Below are 23,900 nucleotides of genomic sequence, written 5' to 3' on the forward strand. Positions count from 1 at the left end.
GCCATGCAATCTGAATTAGACTCCATGTCTGAAAACCAAGTATGGGATTTGGTCGATTTGCCAGATGGCTACCAAGCCATTGGAAGCAAATGGGTTTTCAAACTGAAAAAGGACAAGGATGGGAAACTTGAAGTTTTCAAAGCTAGATTGGTTGCAAAAGGTTACAGGCAAGTCCACGGTGTGGATTACGATGAAACCTTTTCACCAGTTGCAATGCTAAAGTCTATTCGGATAATGTTAGCAATCGCTGCATATTACGATTACGAAATATGGCAGATGGATGTCAAAACTGCTTTCTTAAACGGCGTTTTAACGGAAACTGTGTTTATGACACAGCCTGAAGGTTTTGAGGATCCAAAGAATGCTAAAAAGGTATGCAAGCTAAAGAAGTCAATCTACGGATTGAAGCAGGCATCCAGGAGCTGGAATATACGTTTTGATGAAGCAGTCAGTGACTTTGGTTTCATCAAGAACGCAGACGAATCTTGTGTATACAAGAAGGTCAGTGGGAGCAAAATTGCTTTCCTAGTATTATATGTCGACGACATATTACTTATCGGAAATGACATTCCTATGTTGAACTCTGTCAAGATTTGGCTTGGGAAATGTTTTTCGATGAAAGATCTAGGAGAAGCACAGTACATATTTGGCATCAAGATTTACAGAGATAGATCTAAAAGGATGATTGGACTTAGTCAAAGCACTTATATCAATAAGGTGCTTGATAGGTTCAAGATGGCGGACTCCAAGCGAGGCTACCTACCCATGTCTCATGTAATGACTCTAAGCAAGACTCAGTGCCCAAAAACACTTGATGAGCGTAGACGAATAAATGGGATTCCATATGCATCATTGATTGGTTCAATAATGTATGCTATGATATGTACACGCCCAGATGTTGCGTACGCACTCAGTGCTACGAGCAGATACCATTCAGACCCAGGAGAGGCGCATTGGACTGCTGCCAAGAACATTCTGAAGTACCTGAAAAGGCACAAAGATGACTTCCTGGTCTATGGTGGAGATGATGAATTAATTGTTAAAGGCTATACGGACGCAAGTTTCCAAACCGACAAAGATGATTTCAGATCACAGTCTGGGTTTGTCTTCTGCTTCAACGGAGGAGCAGTAAGCTGGAAAAGTGCTAAACAAAGCACCATTGCGGATTCTACAACTGAAGCGGAGTACATTGCTGCACATGAAGCAGCAAAGGAAGCTATATGGCTAAGGAAGTTCATAGGTGAACTTGGTGTAGTCCCCTCCATTAAAGGACCAATAGCCCTGTATTGTGATAATAACGGAGCTATTGCACAGGCAAAGGAGCCTAGACACCACCAGAGAGTCAAGCATGTACTTCGTAGATTTCACCTTCTACGAGAGTTCGTTGAAAGAAAAGAAGTCGAGATAAGCAAAATTGGAACTGATGACAACATATCAGATCCATTGACTAAACCTCTGCCGCAAGCGAAGCACAACTCGCACACTGCAGCTATGGGAATCAAGCATATTGGAGAATGGCTTTGATGTCTCTGTTTAATGTTTTAAAGTTTTAGAGTTTAAATCTTTGTAAAACATTATTGGTTAATCATTCACAATAAATGAAAAGAATTCATTTTTCCATTTAATTTGTGGTTTATTAAATGATGAGTCCCTTCAATTTGACGATATATTCAAGATAGACTGTCAGGACCAGTCCTGTGACTAAAAAATGTCTATCAAGTGAACTTGAATGTCAAAGGTTGAAAATGGTCCCTGGTCGGAGTTTTCTATAAAATTGGACGCATAGAAAACGTTAGACGATTAGAATGCAAGATGACTAGTAGTTCTGTTTCTTGAACTATGTGGACATGGCAATGTCATAATCATTTGCATAGATACTTACTTTGGGAAGACTAGTATCGGACAAGACCTATGAAACTTTACTGTAAGAGATGAAAATCTGTCATAAGTAAATTTCATTAAAATTATTAGACACTAAATCCTCAATACCTGAGTGATTTGAGATTACTTGTTTGAGAACTGGTTGCTTTGACGTTGACCAACCGTCGCACCGTAAAAGGAGGCTATAAAGGCAACGCTCAGGTAATCACCTATCAAACGAAGTCTAATCTCAAGATCGCAAGATTGGGATTGTCCTCCCATAAATCGGGATGAGATGCTTAAAAGTTGTACAAGGCCACTCGGAGAGCTAGAAACTGTGAAATGCATGGCCGTGCTCGGATGAATCATAGGCTATGATTATCTGTTTATTTGATCAGTTGAACTCTGAAACCGAGAAACACCTCTGGACATAATAAGGATGACAACTCTTACCTTATGTTCAAGAGCAAGCATCGAGCGACAAAGGAATTAGGAAATGCACACTTGTCCCTAAGGACAAGTGGGAGACTGAAGGAAATAATGCCCTTGGTCCAAGTATGCATTCTATGTTAAGTCTAATAAATGCGGTTCAGTATTAATTAACAAGTTAATAATTCAGTGAGATCAAGTGAGCTGAATGCCTAGCTAGAGGCCGCTTCAGTTCAAGTGGAATTAATGATATTAATCCACAGCTTACTCTTGACTGAACCCGTAGGGTCACACAAATAGTACGTAAACGGATCAAGTATTTAATGGCATTAAATACTCCATCTATGGATATTCGGAATCGACGGATCTTGGTTTCAGTGGGAGCTGAGATCGTCACAGGCAAGAAATGAATACTCCGGAAACGATGATATTGCCGGAAACGGAAATATGGATCGTATCGGAAATATAAATATTATCCAAGTCGTAGATGTTGCCGGAAACGGAAACATGGTACGTATAGGAAAATATTATCGGAAATGGAAATATTGCCAGAATCGGAAGTATTGCCGGAAACGGAAATATTGTCAGAATCGGAAATATTATCGGAATCGGAAAATAATTCCGGAAACGGAAATATTAAATATTTGTTCGAAACGGAAATTGATTCCGGAATCGGAAATATTAAATATTGTTCGTATCGGAAATGAATTCCGGAATCGGGAATTTAATCGGAAGCGTATCGTACGAATTAGCATCGGACGAGGCCCGCTAGACGAAGGCCCAGCACGAAGCCAGGCCGTCGCCCAGCGAGCCAACGCACACCAGCGCACGCCAAGCCCCGACCAGGCCCAGCGCAAGGCCAGGCCCAGCCAAGGCCTTGGGCGCGCGCGCGGAGCACAACAGTGGGCCGAGCGCTGTGCGCCTAGCGTGGGCCGCAAGGCTTGCGCGGGTGTACGGTGCTCGTGCAATGCTTGTGCGGGAATCCTGAAGCAATCGGGATTCGAAGTGTGATTAAATCCTAAAACTATTAGATAATGATTATTTAATTAGAGTCCTAGTAGGGTTATAATTAAATAAATTAGTATCCTAATAGGATTCCAAAACCCTTTCCATAACTCTATAAATAGGTGCCTAGGGTCACATATTTTCATAGATTATTCAAGTATTCAAAGTGAGTTTTTGAGAGAAAATTCAGACACATTTCTTGACTATAACTGCCGAAAATCTTTAATATCTTAAGGGCGATTCTAGTTGAACGTAGTCGCTTAAGCGAAGCTTTCGGAACGTAGTCGCTTAAGCGGATATTCTTCGGATGGAAGAACTCTGACTCAAGGAAAATTCACTAATGAGCTTCTACATGACAGTGGCTTAGAGGATTTCAAACCTGTTGCAACTCCTTTGCCCCTACACTTGAAGTTCTCACTGGATGAAGGTGAATTATTTGCAGAACCAGAAAAGTACAGATGCTTGGTTGGTAAACTGCATTTTCTGGTTAACACCAGACCTGATTTGGCATACACTGTGCAGACATCCGGACGTGCTGTGGACTATCTACGGAGGGACGACACTTGGAGTCCTAAAGACTTGTTCTTGTTCGGTTCGGGCGCAGCTAGGGAAGGCACGCAACAAAGAGTATGCATCTAAACTATGCTATATGATTATGTGTAAATAATATGTATTCCTGGCTAAATGTTTTTTCCGCATGATTTATGAATTGTCATATGTATCATAACCTAACATGTTCCACATGCTTAGTTTGTCCTACTCAGGCACTCCCTAACTTATCATTACAAAAACACACTTAAACAATGATTAGGAAGTTTGCGTTGTCATCATCAAAACTCAGAATCAACAATATGTTTTCGATAAAATTCTATCCGATTCTTTTAATCAGTTGAGTCATATTTAGAGTCCTACTACAAATCAAATCGGGGCTTGCAAATTCTATCTTATTTACTGGATGCACACATTCATATCATGTCAAGCAGGGGAATTTCGTTTTACAGGAACTCATGATTGAAATATTTACTTTCAAAAGAGACTTGTCATTAACATGGGTTGCCATATATGTGTATTGGATTTTTGTGAGTCAGACAAAAAATCTAACCCAATGAAAAGAAGTTTCGGTCCAGCCCATTCATTTAAAGAAAATGGGTCAGCAAAGATTGTACGAGAAAAACAAGAGTGAAGATTAAATATTACTCTTATTTCTAAAAGGAAATGGAAGTTTGAAGTATAAAAAAAATATGTGCAAACAAGATTTCAAGATCGTGTCACGAGTAAACACTCAAAGCTTCGTGTACGTGACCGATCCCGAGGGGGCAATTTGTAGGCATTAAAAATGTGATAGATGCCACGTCATCATTTTTGTCCCGAAAAAGTCAAATGTTGACTCCTATTATTTAAATGTCGGATAAATTGTTTAATTTGGGGTGATAAATCAAATAAGCCTACTTTAAATCAAATGATGTTCATTTAATAGAAATGAGTTATTTAAATAGGTTGGAAGAAAAGAGGCCCATTTATCAAAAGGAAAACCCTAAACCTAAGAGGAGGATATAAAAAGTTCTCTCCAAGTCATTTGGCAGACAGACTGAACGTAGTATACAAAAAACCTACTACTCCTCCTCAGAAAACCTAAGACTACTTCCAAGCATACAAGTCGACATCAAATCTCGATGGAAGAAGAACAACAAGCACAAACGCCGTTCTACCTCCATATTCCATACTACGTCATTGAAAGAGATCAATCCCGGTGGCCCTCGCTCAAGACGTCCGACAAAATAAGTTATTGCGGTTGTAGAGATCGAATCAGTGGATAAACACATTAGAGATTGTACCCAAATACAAAAATCAATACAAATTATTTTGTTTACTTATTTTGAGTTCGTTATTTCGCAGACTCTTAAATTTGTGTGTACAAACTTATTATTTGTCGTTGCCCTGTGGGCTAGTTTTGGAACTGGAAAAATATTTCCATGTTCCAAGTCTTACTAAAAACATCATTTATGTTTCTTGCTTAGATGCTAAGGGATTTAACTTTATAATAAAAGAAAATAGTTGCTCGTTTTATTTTAAAGAGATGTTTTATGGATCTGCTAAATTAGTAAATGGACTTTATGTGCTAGATCACGACAAACAAGTTAATAACATAAATCCCAAAAAGGCCAAAAAGAATGATTCAAATCTCACCTATCTGTGGTATTGTCGATTAGCCATATTCACATGAAACGCATAGAAAAACTTCAAAAGGAAGAAATTCTAGAACCATTATATTTGACCTAGAGGATTTTGGTAAATGCGAATCATGCTTACTTGGCAAAATAAAAAAGCAACCTTTCTCTAAAGTAGGAGAAAGAACAACTGATCTATTGGGTTTAATCCATACAGATGTATGTGGACCAATGAGTTCAAATGCTAGAGGTGATTTCAGCTACTTTATCACTTTCACTGATGACTTCACTAGATATGGTTATGTCTACCTAATGAAGCATAAGTTTGAGTCCTTTAACAAATTCAAGGAATTTCAGAGTGAAGTAGAGAATCAACTAGGTAAGAAGATTAAAGTACTGCTTTCTGATAGAGGCGGTCAATATCTGAGCTATGAATTTGATGACCATCTGAAAGATTGTGGAATCTTGTCAGCATTGACTCCTCCCAGAACACCTCAGTGGAACGGTGTGTCAGAATAGAGGAACATGACCTTGCTAGACATGGTTTGATCAATGATGGGTCAGGCCGAACTTCCAATAGAAATTTGGGGACATGCACTAAACACAAATGCACTCACACTAAATTGAGCTTCGTCTAAAGTTGTCGAAAAGACTCCATATGAGTTATGGTTTGGAAAGCCTCCAAAAGTGTCTTTTCTTAAGATTTGGGGTTGTGAAGTATACGTCAAACGATTAATTTCAGACAAACTTCAACCAAAATCTGACAAATGTATCCTTGTGGGCTACCCAAAGGAAACAAAGGGCTATTACTTCTATGTACAATACATCTGACAACAAGGTGTTTGTTGCTCGAGATGGTACTTTTTGGAAAGAGATCACATTTCCAAAATGACAAGTGGGAGAAAAGTAGACCTCGAAGAAATTCGTGTCGAACAACAAACTCTAGAGAATGATCAAGATGACATTGAGGTTGAAACTCAGAGATCTTTAGAAGAATCTAGTGAGAATCAAGAACTAACTAGAAATGTAACCCCGCTTAGATTGCAGAGATATAGGTCTCAACCTAAAAGATACATAGGTATTTTGACGAATGAGAGCCATAAAATTCTATTGCTGGAAAGCGATGAGCCTGCGACTTACAAACAAGCTATGGCGAGATCTAGCTCCAAGCAGTGGCAAGAAGCCATACAATCTGAACTACACTCCATGTTTGAAAACCAAGTTTGGGATTTGGTCGATTTTCCAGATGGCTACCAAGCCATAGGAAGAAAATGGGTTTTCAAACTAAAAAAGTACAAGGATGGAAAACTAGAAGTTTTCAAAGTTATATTGGTTGCAAAAGGATATAGGCAATTCCACGATGTGGATTATGATGAAACCTTTTCACCAGTTACAATGCTAAAGTCTATTCGGAAAATGTTAGCAATCGTTGCATATTACGATTACGAAATATAGCAAATGGATGTCAAAACCACTTTCTTAAACGGTGTTTTAACAGAAACTGTGTTTATGACATAACCCGAGGGTTTTGAGGATCCAAAGAATGCTAAAAATGTATGCAAGCTTAAGAAATCCATTTATGGATTGAAGCAAGCATCAAGGAGCTGGAATATACGTTTTGATGAAGCAGACAGTGACTTTGGCTTCGTCAAGTACGCAAACGAATCTTGTGTATATAAGAAAGTCAGTGGGAACAATTTTTTTTTCCTAGTATTATATGTCGATGACATATTACTTATCGGAAATGACATTCCTATGTTGAACTCTGTCAAGATTTGGCTTGGGACATGATTTTCGATGAAGGATCTAGGAGAAGAACAGTACATATTGGGAATCAAGATCTACAAAGATAGATCTAAAAAGATGATTGGACTTAGTCAAAGCACTTATATCAATGAGGTGCTTGAAAAGTTCAATATGGCTGACTCCAAGCGGCGCTACCTACCCATGTCTCATGGAATGACCTTAAGTAAGACTCAGTGTCCAAAAAAACTGGATGAGCGAAGACGAATGAATGAGATCCCATATGCATCATTGATTGGTTCAATAATGTATGATATGATATGACATGTACACGCCAGGATGTTGCGTACGCACTCAGTGCTATGGGAAGATACCAGTCAGACCCAGGAGAGGCACATTGGACTGCTGCCAAGAAAATTCTGAAGTACCAGAAAAGGCACAAAGATGAGTTTCTGGTGTATGGTGGAGATGATGAATTCATTGTTAAAGGCTATACGGACGCAAGTTTACAAACCGACAAAGATGATTTCAGATCACAATATGGGTTTGTCTTTTTCCTCAACGGGGGTGTAGTAAGCTGGAAAAGTGCTAAACAGAGCACCATTGCGGATTCTACAACTGAAGGGGAATACATTGCTGCACATGAAGCAACAAAGGAAGCTATTTGGCTAAGGAAGTTCATAAGTGCACTTGGTGTAGTCCCCTCCATTAAAGGACCAATAGCTCTATATTGTGACAATAATGGAGCTATTGCACAGGCAAAGGAGCCTAGACACCACCAGAGAGTCAAGTGTGTACTTTGTAGATTTCACCTTCTACGAGAGTTCGTAGAGAGAAAAGAAGTCGAGATAAGCAATATTGGAACTGACGACAACATCTCAGATCCATTAACTAAACCTCTGCCGTAAGCAAAGCATAACTCGCACACTACAACTATGGGAATCAAGCATGTTGGAGAATGGCTTTGATGTCCTTAATGAATGTTTTAAAGTTTTAGAGATAAGTAGAATTATTTTTTCCATTTAATTTTGTGGTTTATTAAATGATGAGCAACACTCACATTGTGGCACTTTGAAATCTAAACTTATGCAACAAGTGAGAAGCAACACTCACATTGTGGCACTTTGAAATCAAGCATAGCTTTGAATTCCATTAATATTTCTAAAGATGGGTTAGAGGCCAATGCTTGTAAAACATTGGGGTTGAACATTTATCATATATGAAATGTATTTTCATGTTCCATTTAATATTGGTTTAGTATTAAATGATAAGTCCTTTAAATTTGACAATATATTCAAGATAGACTGTCAGGACCAGTCCTGTGACTAAGAAATGTCTATCAAGTGAACTTGAATGTCAAAGTTGAAAATGGTCCCTGGTCGGAAGTTTTCTATAAAGGTGGACGCATAGAAAACGCTAGACGCCTAGAATAAAAAATGACTAGTAGTTCTGTTTCTTGAACTATATGGACATGGCAATGTCGCAATACTTTGCATAGATTCTTACTTAATAAGATTAGTATCGGACAGACCTATGAAACTTTATTGTAAGAGATGCAAATCTGTCATAAGTAAATTTCATTACATTATTAGACACTAATCCTCAATACCCTGAGTGATTTGAGATTACTTGTTTGAGAACTGGTTACTTTGACATTGTCTAGCGTCGCACCGTAAAAGGAGACTATAACGGCAACGTTCAGGTAATAACCTATCAAACAAAGTCCAACCTCAAGATCACAAGATTGGGGTTGTACACAATATTGGGATCGGGATGAGATGCCGAAAGTTGTACAAGGCCACTCGGAGAGCTAGAAACTAAAAAATGCATGGCCGTGCTCAGATGAATCATAGGCTATGATTATCTGTTTATTTGATCAGATGAACTCTGAAACCGAGAAATACCTCAGGACATAATAATGATGACTACTCTTACCCTATGTTCATGAGCAGGCATCAAGCGACAAAGGAATTAGGAAATGCACACTTGTCCTTAAGGACAAGTGGGAGACTGAAGGAAATAATGCCCTTGGTCCAAATATGCATTCAATGCTAAGTCTAATAAATGCGGTTCAGTATGAATTAAACAAGTTAATAATTCAGTGAGATCAAGTGAACTGAATGCCTAGCTAGAGGCCTTCAAATCAAGTGGAATTAATAATATTAATCCAAAACTTACTCTTGACTGAACCCGTAGGGTCACACAAATAGTACGTGAACGGATCAAGTACTTAAGTGAATATATTATTCATTAAGTACTCTATTTAATATCATTCGGAAATGACGGATCTCGGTTCCAGTGGAAGCTGAAATCGTCAAAAGGCAAAGTAAAGAATATTCCCAAATGAATCTATTGCCGGAAATGGAAATATGTTTCATGACGGAAATATAAATATACATTATCCAAGTCGTAGATGTTGTAAAAAACGGAAACATGGTTCGTATCGGAAAATATTATCGGAAATAGAAATATTGCCCGAATCGGAAATAGAAATATTGTCGGAATCGGAAATATTGTCGGAATCATAAATATTAACAGAAACGTAAATATTGTCGGAATCGGAAATATTAACGGAAACGTAAATATTTGATCGAAACGGAAATAGATTCCGAAATCGGAAAACAGATCGGAAGATCGACGAGCGACAAGCCGGCAAGCGAGGTGGCCCATCGCTCGACAAGCAAAAGGTCGAGCGCACATCGCAAGGCACGAGGCCCAGCGCCGACGCCGAGCACAAGGCCCAGAGCCAATGCTAGGCCTAGCGCCCAGCAATGTTGCTGGCGTGTTATGCGATGGGACACGACCAAGCAGCAGCAAGCAATGGGCCACAGCGAGCAGCGAGCCTCGCTTGGGCGAAGCCAAGGAGTGCGCCTGCGTGGGCCTGCAAGGCTACGTTTGTGGCGATTCCTTGTGCGTCTAAGCCTTGTCCAATTACCTAGTCGCCAAGTAACTTGGGAGTTAAGTTTAGTTTTGCTTGTCCTGCTAGAATTGGATTATTAAGAGTTTAATTATTCCTATAACTCTAATTGATTAAGAATTACAATCCTAATAATATTGGTAATTGTTCTCCTAGTAGAACTCAAATTCCTTATTTCCTACTCTATAAATACGAGGCTAGCCCTCATAATTCAATAACCCATAATATATTCTTTACTTAGATTGTGTTCAAGGGAGAACATAGTTTATAGCCTAACCCGAGTAAATAAAACCTTAGTGAATATCATAGTTGGTTGAACCTAAGGCGGATCTGAACGTGATGTGGACTTTCTACGGAGGGGCGAAACTTGGAGCTCTAAAGACTTGTTTTTGTTCAGTTCGGGAGCAGCTAGGGAAGGCACGCATCACATTGTATGTAACTTAAATTATGCTAATAGCTATGTGGCAATTAATTTGGATTCCTTGCTTTATGGTTTTTCCGCATGAATTATATTGTTTGTATTATTCATAACCTTACATAGGTATCACGAGCCTCTAATTAATTCCATAATCAATTATAGTTAATATGGATTAAATTTTATAAATTTGCAAAGAATTAAAGGGGTGATTAATTTCGTGATTGTAATTAATTGCAAATTCGTGCGATTATTTGATTATATGTTCGTAGGATTTTCGGCAGTTTTGTAAATAATGGTCGAAATCTTATGTTTTATAGTGAATTTCGCATGTAAACGACGTTTTAAAATTTAGACAAAAATCTCAGATTTGATGCCGAACCCAGAATTCCCAAATTCGACGCATAACTATGACTTTTCGATGGTTTTAGTTTTTCGAATGCGAAATTTGTAATTTTTATGATGTTAAATTAAATATTTGCGAATCTTGTATGTAAATCTTGATTTTATGATTGACCTACTGTATATATTTAACAATTTTAAGGTCTAATTTTGTTAATTATACAACCTAATTTGTAACTATAATTACTTTGTTGAATTTCAAATAATTTAGAATTTGTTTTGATTTTCATAATTAATTGAGAATTTAATTAGGATCATATGATTAAAAACCACCATAAGATTTGTTAAAGTTACCTAGATTTTATTCCCTATGAAATCATGTAATCGGAAATTAATTTGACTAATAAATTTTTTATTTTTCGCCTAAATGTAGTGAAATTAATATTGGTTATTAATATGTCACTAAATTTAAATATAAAAGTTTAAATTTTTATGAATCTTTCACAATCTTGCACGCACGAAGCAATGGAAGTTAAGTGGTACCCTTAAGGGGTGCTGCATAGTGCGGGCATGCGACGACGAGCAAGGGAGCTCGTCACCCATGTGGTACTAGGCAGCGACCAAGCACGAGCATGCGCACGCGTGCATGGGCATGTGCGGTGTTTGCATGTGCGAGTGAACGAGAAAGGCGAAGGGTGGGACACGCACACGAGCAGCAGTGATGGCCTTGCTGCCATGCGCATACGCTGGCCTTATGTTGCGCCCAGCTAGCGATGGCGACAAGGCATCGACAGATGCACTCGTGCCATGCGCGCATGCCCAACGAGCACAAACAACATGCGTTGGCGAGGGGTGGGCTGTGCGGTGGCTTCTGCCATGCTTATGGTCTGCTCCTTGCGACGCTGCAGCCTTGGAGAGGCATGGGCCTTGCGCCCATGAGCCTTGCCTTGGCCCAAATGACTTGTTTCGGTTTTAAATTTTCGGTTGAACGACGATTCTAATTAAATTTTATATCGTAATTTTAATTTTTCTCGGAATTTAATTTTGATTAATTTAATTATTATAATTTATTTTATACTAATTATTTCAATAAAATTAAAACCTTGGTAAAATTATAATTAACTAATTTTAATCAACTGGAAAATGATAAAGGGATCTAAAATTAATTTTATGTTAGCTTTAAATTTTAATTAAATTGGTAAGTTTCCGGTTGGACTAGGAAATACAATTTTATGTTTAAAATTAGTAAAGCATGTAAATTCTTGGTTTTAGTGGGAGCTTTAATCATTAAACTCTTTATTAGGTCTTTGTTCCTTTAAGGTTAAAACAACTCGATTTGAACTAATAAGGTTGAATAATTGGTATATTATTGGTACCTTTGATTAGTTGCTGCAAATGTTTATGTGATGCATATTTTTCTACTAACTTGCTTTGTGGGCCATTCATTGATAAATGAATGGATGAATGATATATTGTAAATGTACTATTTTACAGATTGTGGAAAGTGACTAGTATGGCTCAAATAGGATAGTAAATATGGTCTGTGTACCATTGATTTGAATTTAAAATTGGTCTAATGCACAAAAGTTTTTAATTTTGGTCATTTAAATATGGTATGCATACCATCAAATAGTTGTAATTAGTTTAATTATAGCATATCCTATTTGAAGAAAATGGTGCCTCCCATGGTGAAATTCAAGACAGATTTTCCAATCCATTTCCAAGACGGAGTTTGAAGTTGAAACTTCAAGATGAAGTCAGACCATACAAGATCACATTTTAATCTTAGGCATGCTTTAAGATATTTATTTCTTTAAATATGTCTTGATATTATGCATGAGATTGAGGCTTGATTATCTTGCATGATTAAGGATTTTAGTTCACTTAAAATCTAACCAACATAGTAAGAGCTTTAAGTTCCAAACTTTAAAATTGAGTTAAAAGGTGTCATGCCAAAATAACGCTTACTTGGATAACCTTTACATCAATCTAGTAATAGTTTTCCGCCATAGCGAGGTGTTACTTATTGATTCTAGAGGGGTAAGGTACACAACAATTGTGAGTACGTGGTGGTTTTGGTAAAACTCAACGATATAAGTAAGGAGTCCTTTTATGTCGTGGAAAATGGGATAGGTTTACCTAATAAGTTCTAGACGTACCTATCAACCAAGAGTAGTTTCTATACTATTAGCAACGGATTTGCTTACCTAAAATATTTTAGAATTGAGCTAAAATACATAATGTGCTTAATTCTTCAATGATTTAAGGATCTTGGATTTATTTTATTCACACATGTCGGAAAATCAAAACTCGAATAAAATGCTTAATAAATTTTGAATGATGCATGTATGCAAGAATTTAAGTTTATTAAGAGCATGTATGAATGGTTATTTAATTGTTTATTCTTTTCAATTGTAGTTTTAACTATGGCAAACAACAATTCATTCAACATTCGATCAATTCTCGAAAAGGAGAAGTTGAACAGGAAAAACTTCCTTGACTGGCAAAGGAACTTGAAAATAGTTCTTATGCAGGAAGAAAAGGAGTATGTTTTTGAAGAGGCGATGCCCAAACCCGCGGGCGACGGGGTCACTCAGGCAGCCCTCAATCGTTGGTTTGATGCCAACAAGGATGAAAAATGTCTAATGCTTGCAACCATAAGTTCATATCTACAGAAAACGTTCATCAACTCAGATGCTTTCACGATCATCAGTGAGTTGAAGAGCATGTTCCAAGACCTGGCTCGAGTCGAAAGATTCGAGTCTTATAGGCGAATTCTTGACACCAAGCTCAAGAAGGGCGTTCCCGTAAGTCCACATGTTGTCAAGATGATTGGATTAATTGAGAATATGAGTCGGCTGGATCAGTAGTTCTCTCAAGAAATGGTTGTAGACACCATCCTCCACACTCTTCATATCGGGTATGATCAGTTCAAACTGAATTACAACATGAATAGTCTAGACAAAACGCTCACTTAGCTCACGGTATGCTTAAGATGGCTCAAAAGTGATAAGCAGGATGTGCTTATTGTTAGGTTATGACAAATATAAAACATATATTTCATGCGGAAAAACCATAAAGCCAGGAATCCAAATTAATTGCCACATAGTCAATTAGCATAATTTAGGATACATACATGTGACGCGTGCCTTCCCTAGCTGCTCCCGAACCGAACAAGAACAAGTTTAGGACTACAAGTGTCGTCCCTCCGTAGATTGTCCACAGCACGTTCGGATCCGCCTTAGATTCAATTAACTAGAATATTATCTAAGGTTTTATGTTATTCGAAAGCTTAATTATTTTGCAAATTATTAAGTTAGTTTAAACTTAAAACTATATGAATACTTGTGATTGATGTGTTATAAATTGTGATTATGTATCACCTATTTATAGGGAGGAAATATCGGACTTAGATTTCCACTAGGATTCAATTTACTAATTCGATTAGAATTCTACTTAAATTAATCATTTTGAATTAAGTGTTTAATTAAACAACTAACTATTGTGGATCTAGGAAAACCATTAATCGAACAACCCTAAGCGTCTAAGGATTCATAGCATCGCACGAACACACACACACACGCAGCTTGCGAAGGGGAGCGTTGTGCACGGCTCGGCCTAGCAGTGCTGGCAGCACGCGGCCCAGTGCTTGGGCCCTACTGCTGGCCTGCCTTGCCTTGCTCCGCTGGGTCTGGCCTTGCTCCGTGCTCGGCTGGGCCTGCCTTGCTTTGCTAGGCTCGCTGCTGCTGCTTGCTCGCTGCGCGGGCTTCGCTAGGCGCGGGCCTGGCTTCGTGTTGGGCCTTGCGTCTAGCAAGCTCGTCCGATGTTTATTTCGTACGTCGCGCTTCCAATTCGTTTTCCGATTCCATAATTCATTTCTGATTCGAACACTATTTAATATTTCCGATTCCGGAATTTATTTCCGTTTCGAACAAATATTTAATATTTCTGATTCCGGGATTTATTTCCGATTCCGACAATATTTCCGATTCCGGCATTATTTCCGTTTCCGGCAATATTTCCGTTTCGGGCAATATTTCCGTTTCCGGCAATATTTCCGATTACGGCAATATTTCCATTTCCAATAATATTTTCCGATACGTACCATGTTTCCGTTTCCGGCAACATCTACGACTTGGATAATATTTATATTTCCGTTACGATCCATATTTCCGTTTCCGACAATATCATCGTTTCCGGAGTATTCATAATTTGCCTTTGGACGATTTCAGCTCCCACCGGAACCGAGATCTGTCGATTCCGAATATCCATAAATGGAGTATTTAATTCACTTAAATACTTGATCCGTTCACGTACTATTTGTGTGACCCTACGGGTTCAGTCAAGAGTAAGCTGTGGATTAATATAATTAATTCCACTTGAACTGAAGCGGCCTCTAGCTAGGCATTCAGCTCACTTGATCTCACTGAATTATTAACTTGTATAATTAGTTAATACTGAACCGCATTTATTAGACTTAGCATAGAATGCATACTTAGACCATGGGCATTATTTCCTTCACTTATGGTTCATGGGGGCAAGTTCAAGAAATCTGGCAAGAAGAGGAATGCTAAGAAGGAAGGCAAGAAAACCATCCCAACTTAGCAAACTGGCGGCACCAAGTCTGAAAAGAAGAAGGTGAGCCAACCCACTTCTGAGTTTGAATGCTTCTACTGTAAGAAGAAGGGGCATTGGAAGAGAGATTGCTTGAAGCTAAAGGAACATCAGAAGAACGGAACAATCATTCCATCTTCAGGTATTTTCGTTATAGACTGTATATTTGCTAATTCAACTTCTTGGTTATAAGATACAGGTTGTGGCTCACACTTAAGTTCCAATTCACAAGGACTAAGAAGAAGTAGGTGGTCAAGCAAGGGTGAAGTCGACCTACGAGTGGGAAATGGAGCAAGGATTGCTGCATTAGCTGTAGCAACTTATTATTTGTCGTTGCCCTCTGGGCTAGTTTTGGAACTGAAAGAATGTTTCCATGTTCCAAGTCTTACGAAAAACATCATTTCTGTTTCTTGATTAGATGCTAAGGGATTTAACTTTATAATAAAAGAAATTGCTCGTTTGATTTTAAATAGATGTTTTATGGATCTGCTAAATTAGTAAATGGACTTTATGTGCTAGATCATGACAAACAAGTTAATAACATAAATACCAAAAAGGCCAAACATAATGATTCAAATCTCACATATCTGAGGCATTGTCGATTAGGCCATATGAAGATGAAAAGCATAGAAAAACTTCAAAATGAAGAAATTCTAGAACACTTTAACTTAGAGGATTTTGGTAAATGTGAATCATGCTTACTTGGCAAAAGGACAAAGCAACCTTTCTCTAAAGTTGGAGAAAGAGAAAATGATCTATTGGGTTTAATCCATACATATTTATGTGGACCAATGAGTTCAAATGCTATAGGTGGTTTCAACTACTTTATCACTTTCACTGATGACTTCAGCAGATATGGTTATGTCTACCTAATGAAGCATAAGTCTGATTCCTTTGAAAAATTCAAGGAATTTCATAGTGAAGTAGAGAATCAATTAGGCAAGAAGATTAAAACATTGCAGTCTAATAGAGGCGGTGAATATCTGAGCTATGAATTTGATTACCATCACAATCTTTCAGAATTGACTCCTCCTAGAACACCTCAATGGAACGGTGTGTCAGAACGGAGGAATAGGACCTTGCTAGACATGGTTCGATCAATGATGGGTCCTGCCGAACTTCTAATAGAATTTTGGGGACATGCACTAAATACAGCTGCACTCACACTAAATAGAGCTCCGTCTAAACCTGTCGAAAAGACTCCATATGATTTACGGTTTGGAAAGCCTCCAAAAGTGTCTTTTCTTAAGATTTGGGGTTGTGAAGTATACGTCAAACGATTAATTTCAGACAAATTTCAACCGAAATCTGACAAATGTATACTTGAGGGCTACCCAAAGGAAACAAAGGGGTATTACTTCTACAATACATCTGAGAACAAGGTGTTTGTTGCTCGAGATGGTATCTTTTTGGAAAGAAATCACATTTCCAAAATGACAAGTGGGAGAAAAGTAGACCTCGAAGAAATTCGAGTCGAACAACAAACTCTAGAGAATGATCAAGATGACATTCAGGTTGAAACTCAGAGATCTTTATAAGTATCTGGTGAGAATCAAGAACCAACTAGAAATGTAACCCCGCGTAGATCGCAGAGATATAGGTCTCAACCAGAAAGATACATAGGTATTTTGACGAATGAGAGCCATGAAATTCTATTGCTGGAAAGCGATAAACTTGCGACTTACAAACAAGCTATGACCAGCCCTAGCTCCATGCAGTGGCAAGAAGCCATGGAATCTTAATTAGAATCCATGTCTGAAAACCAAGTTTGGGATTTGCTCGATTTGCCAGATGGCTACCAAGCTATAGGAAGCAAATGGGTTTTCAAGTTGAAAAAGGACAAGGATACAGGCAAGTCCGTGGTGTAGATTATGATGAAACCTTTTCACCTTTTGCAATGCTAAAGCCTATTCGGATAAAGTTAGCAATCGCTACATATTACGATTACGAAATAAGGCAGATGGATGTCAAAACCACTTTCTTAAACGATGTTTTAACAGAAAATGTGTTTATGACACAACCTGAGGGTTTTGAGGATCTAAATAATTCTAGAAAGGTATGCAAGCTTAAGAAATCCATTTATGGATTGAAGCAAGCATCAAGGAGCTAGAGTATACGTTTTGATGAAGCAGTCATTGACTTTGGCTTCATCAAGAACGCAGACAAAACTTGTGTATACAAGAAAGTCTGTGGGAGCAAAATCATTCCTAGTATTTTATGTCGACGACATATTACTTATCGGAAATGATATTCCTATGTTGAACTCTGTCAAGATTTTCCTTGCGAAATGTTTTTCGGTGAAGGATCTCGGAGAAGCACAATACATACTGGGATTCAAGGTTCACAGAGATAGATCTAAAAAGATGATTGGACTTAGTGAAAGAACTTATATCAATAAGGTGCTTGAAAGGTTCAATATGGCTAACTCCGCGCGAGACTACCTACCCATGTCTCATTGAATGACTCTAAGCAAGACTCGGTGCCCAAAAACACTGGATGAGAGAAGAAGAATGAATGGGATTCCATATGCATCATTAATTGGTTCAATAATGTATTATATGATACGTACAAGCCCGGATGTTCCGTACGCACTCAGTGCTACGAGCAGATACCAGTCAGACCCAGGAGAGGCACATTAGACTGCTGCCAAGAACGTTCTGAAGTACCTGAAAAGGCACAAAGATGATTTCCTGGTCTATGGTGGAGATGATGAATTAATTGTTAAAGGATATATGGACGTAAGTTTCCAAACCGACAAAGATGATTTCAGATCACAGTCTGGGTTTCTCTTCTGCCTCAGCGGAGGTGCAGTAATTGGAAAAATGCTAAACATAGCACCATTGCGGATTCTACAACTGAAGTAGTGTACATTGTTGCACATGAAGCAGCAAAGGAAGCTATTTGGCTAAGGAAGTTCATAGGTGAACTTGGGCTAGTCCCCTCCATTAAAGGACCAATAGCTATATTGTGACAACAATGCAGCTATTGCACATTTAAAGGACCCTAGACACCACCAGAGAGGCAAGCATGTACTTCGTAGAGTTAACCTTCTACGACAGTTCATGAAGAGAAAAGAAGTCGAGATAAGCAAGATTGGAACCGACGACAACATCTCAGATCCAATAACTAAACCTCTGCCGCAAGCGAAGCACATCTCGCACACTGCAGCTATGGGAATAAAGCATGTCGGAGAATGGCTTTGATGTCCTTAATGAATGTTTTAAAGTTTTAGAGTTTAATACTTTGTAAAACATTTTTTGGTTAACCATTCATAGAAATGAATAGAATTCATTTTTCCATTTAATTTGGTGGTTTATTAAATGATGAGTCCTTTCAATTTGAGAATATATTCAAGATAGACTGTCATGTCAAAAGTTGAAAATGGTCCATGGTCGGAAGATTTCTATAAAGGTGTACGCAAAGAAAACACTAGACGACTAGAATGTAAGATGACTAGTAGCTCTGTTTCTTGAACTATGTGGACATGGGAATGTCGCAATCATTTGCATAGATACTTACTTGAGAAGATTAGTATCGGACAGACCTATGAAACTTTACTGTAAGAGATGAAAATCTTTCATAAGTAAATTTCTTTACATTATTAGACACTAATCCTTAATACCTGAGTGATTTGAGATTACTTGTTTGAGAACTGGTTACATTGACGTTGTCAAGCGTCACACCGTAAAAGAAGACTATAACGGTGTAGACACCTACTTTTGTCCCCATTCCCGAAAGGGAAAGTTTCGATGATGAAAGCGTAAATCTCCACTTGACAACGTATCTCCTATAAAATAACGAATCTCAATTCCCCTTTTCATTTCACCCGAAACCTGCTATTTATGGAAACCTGCTAAAAATAGTAACTGCCGTAAAGGGTAGCTTCTAAAAGTGGCAAGTCATAAAAGATAGAAACCTGTCAGAATTAGGTGTTGCACTCCAACATAAATCCTAAATGAGATAGAAAACTGCGAGAATCCTATTCCTAATATGATTCGGAAATAAGAGTTACGTATTAATTAAAATCCTAACGAGCCTAGAGTTTGTAACGGGCCCAGATGCATTCCGTCATGAAATCGATACGCACTAAAAGACTCGATTAAATCTCAAACACTACGGATTTCAGGAATCCGAATCTGACTAAGGAAACAACCCAGACCCTATTTTCAACGCCTGGCTCTGGGCGCCGAAATCTTCGGCGCCCAGGCCTGGGCGCTGAAAATACCTGGGTACGTGTTTTTTCCTAATTCTTTATGGATTAGAACTCTGCAATTCTATCTTTCCACGAACTCTTCCCTATAAATACAGCCCCAAATTCGACGTGAAAAGGACACACAATTCATATTCTGAGTATTGACTCCAACCCTTAGCCTAAGCCTCTCGCTGCGAAATTGTTCACGCGTTCTGTCGCAATCGATCCATAAATCGAACAGAACGTATCCTGTCCCATAATTTGACATTCGTTAAATAAAAAGGAGAAATAGCAAAGTCAAAGTGGTTAGTTTTCTGAGAACCGTGACGCACCTCTCAACGGTGCGTCGTGATGTGTCCCTTTTTGATGATTTAATTGCTTTCCTCGCCCTTTTTATGAACTGTTAAACTAACTAAATCTGATTGTTCTATCACGCCTAACAAATATAATATTTTTGGGAAATTGGATTATCATGCTAGGTCCCTTAATGCTATTTAAATCAGATAATCGTGATCGATCTAGTATTATAAGTTGCATATTGCTAAAATCAACTCAGATTAGTTTAATAGTTAACGCATGTCCCTTCAATTATTTATGTTGAGCTAGTAAGGATATCCTGCCTATGGAGTTATCGACGGGCGAAGTACTCCTCTCGGTAGTTACAGTCCCCCGAACCCTCAATCTCTACCTTGCGGGTGTATGTTGAGAGATCCCCACACCAGGGATCACAAGGGAACCTACGGCCGTCGTGGTCAAACATAATTGTACTCCCTTTATGTCACGATAACCGGGTTTTGTCAATTTTTCTCATTGTTGTTAAAAACTGAATGGCGACTCCTACATTACTAGTCAATTGGGTGTAAACTCACAGGAAATCCAATTACACTTGATTGAATAAAAAGAATCGTCACACCCACGAGGGACGAGGTCACGCATTAGCCTCGTGCTTTTTCGACCCCCTCACAGTGGCGAATCCACTAGGGATAGTGAAGGAAATACTCGTGCTTGTAGGTAATCAAAATAGCCGAAGGGTGAAACGATCCTACCCCGCGTTTATTTCCCCATCAAGTTGGGACGACCTGAAAATCAGCATATTAATGTGAACGGGAAGAACCGCATAACGAATCTCGGCTCCCTCGGGAGTTGGGACTAAGGATACCTTTTTTCGCCAATAGGGGGGTGCATACGCTACGCATGTTGCCCACTCGGTACTTGTGCAGGTAGTACACCTATCCCGAACCCAATCGCTCGCTCATTAGGTCCCTCTCGCCTGCATGCCCCCTTGGCTTGCACTTGCGGGTTGGCCTCTTGAGCGAAATTCGTCTGTTGAAGACACTACCTCGACCGGGGCATGTGTTGGATCTACGATAGAAGCGGTACCAAGCCAGGCGCAAATAACTACCCATAGAAGCCTATCATAACCTACATGACATGTTATTATCGCCTCATGATAAATGTTAGTTATGTGTAGCGAAATATATGATTGTGTGTGACAAGCTACCATAGAAAAAAACCAACGACATTAAAAATTGCCCAAACATTCATAGACTAATTTGCCAAAGAGTTATACCGAAATACGTGTTCCGTAAACCCGAATGATCGCCACAAAAATAAGCGATGCTCGGGATGGCCTGTAACGAATCCCACAAACGTTGCTACGCGTAAAGGACGTTATTAGGCAAGCACGCAAATCGAAGTCGCATAAACAGAAGACGGAAAACGCGAACCAGCCAGGGACGCATTTTCAACGCCCCTGACTGGGCTCCAGATTTTCTCACGCCCCTCGCTGGGCGCTGAAGTTGCTGCTTGGCCTTCTGGTCAGGCACAACAGCCTCGGTGCCCGCGCAAAAGGAAAATACGTAGCACAAAAAATGTTCGTAAAAAGAATTGCTACGAGGGCGTAAGAAAAGCACTCGATTTCAAAAGCGACTCGTAAAAAATTAATAACTCTTTGTGTCGTTGTTAGGCCTCCTACGACGACAATGCTCGGCACTAAAAAACCGAACATGCTAACAACTATGAATGTCACACGGGCAAGTGTTTCGAAAATCCAAAGAATGACCAAAAGAAAAAAAAAAGACCAAAAAGTGTACCAACAAAAGAAAGAGTGAAAAACCAATAGAGAGAGTCGAAGTCTAGACTAAGTAATGCTTGAAACTTTGGGAACCTAAACTTTAGCTTATCTTATGCCTAGGACTGGTCCTGCCACTTGGTGCCGATCAGGGAATCAACGGTTAGTGCGTCTCGAAAATACATCACCAACATCAGGTTTAGTGACTCCAAGCTCCGTCCGTCGTCCCTCATTTCAAGGATCTCCGCTTCCCCAACCTCGATTCGCACCTTCAAACATGTCCATCGAAGATCTGCGAGACCAGATGGTCCAAATGACCCAACTTATGGGCCAATTGAAAATGGAAAATGAAGCTTTAGCGGCTGCGCAAGCCAAAAATGACCTCGATAACGAGAAGAGGATTGAAAAAATGGTCCTACAGCAAACCATGGGGAGAAAATACTTCTCCCTCGATCCTGAACCTTTTCCTGGCAAACTACCAGAAAAGTTCAGTTCATCTGACTTACCAAAGTTCAAGGCCACGGACAACCCCCGTGATCATCTACTGAGCTTTGTGAATGCCATGAACTTGAAAGGCGTGGATAAGTCCATGTACTTACCTGCCTTTCCTTTGTCCTTGGAACCTGTGACGCTCAAATGGTACTATCACCAGAACCCTAAGCTCTTCCCCACTTGGGAAGACTTTGTCAATGTCTTCATCAAGCAATACTAGTCGAACATGGATTTCCAAGTCACCATGCGCGAGCTGGAAGTTCTCTTCCAAAAGAAAGATGAGGGTTTCACGACCTACTTTGCTAGATGGAGGGACCAGGCGGCCCAGCTAATCAATAGGCCTCCCGAAACAGAATTGGTCCAAAAATTCATTGACAACCTGGACCAGGCTTACAGACAACACCTTAGGTACCTGGGACTTTCAAAAGAGTTTATGATGTGGGAATAAAGATCGAGGACGACCTCGCCAAAACCATACAAAGCTAACCCACATATAAAAACAACACCTATAATCGGGGTAACACATCCCAAACCCAAGAAGTCCATGCTGTAGAAGAGACTCCCGCCCGAAGAAGCCCTGGAAGATGGGTCCGAGACCGAAAGTTTTCCCCACTCGGGTCGACTTTGGTACAATCCCTTGAAAGACTAACCAATCCAGGAAAGTTGAGACCTATAGGCCCCACCCGTGACCCTCCTGTCAAAAGCAAATATTGGGTCGAGGGTACTTACTGCAAATTCCATCAAGGAAATGGGCATGACACTGAAAACTGCTGGAATCTAAAACATACGATCCAGGACATGATAGAGGATGAAGTGATACCTCTCCCTAACGTTGGCAAACCCAACAACAACAAGAGCCCACTCGGCTCTTGTCACATCTCTCTCGACCAACCAGAGAATTTCGACCCCACGGTGTACATCACGCCTCAAGGTGCAGCACTCGATGTGGTCCCTATGGATCGAATCGAGAGAGAAGGGTGCGGTGTGTGGAATGATGATGCTGAAGATATTTACCTATCTCAAGTATCGGGCCAGGACCTCTTCACCGAAACTTGGCCCGGGAATGCTCTCATTGGCACCACCCCTCAGGAGCCCGAGGTCGACAACCTCACCCGATCCGGAAGAATATACCAACCGGATATTCACCCACCTCCTATGGACGACATCCCGGTTAGGCAAACTCTTGAGAATGGACGACACGCCACCGTCGCAGAAGTCATTGAAAATCCTCTCTTGAAACAACTAAAAAGAACCAAGGCCGAGATTACCATCTGGGATCTCATGTGTACTTCTAAGGAACATCGCGAAAAGCTTATTCGCTCACTCGACCTCATCTCAGTACCTACAGATATCACACCTGACTCATTGGTTAGCCATGTCACGAGAGATGCCGGAGAAAAAGCCATAGTTTTCACTGACAAAGACTTGCCCAAAGAGGGGGGTGCTCACAATAATGCCCTTTACCTAGTGGATGGATGCAAAGGACAAAACATCCCCCTAGCGCTCGTAGATAATGGTTCGGCGGTTAATGTCTGCCCATTGCGAACTGCCCATTGCTTGGGGCTAGGAAACGATGACTTCCAAACCTCCACGCAAGGGGTACGAGCTTATGATAACTCCCGAAGGCCTGTATTGGGAAAAATCAACCTTAC

The sequence above is a fragment of the Spinacia oleracea genome, chromosome 3, assembly GCF_020520425.1.
Source record: "Spinacia oleracea cultivar Varoflay chromosome 3, BTI_SOV_V1, whole genome shotgun sequence".
Classification (NCBI taxonomy): Eukaryota; Viridiplantae; Streptophyta; class Magnoliopsida; order Caryophyllales; family Amaranthaceae; genus Spinacia; species Spinacia oleracea.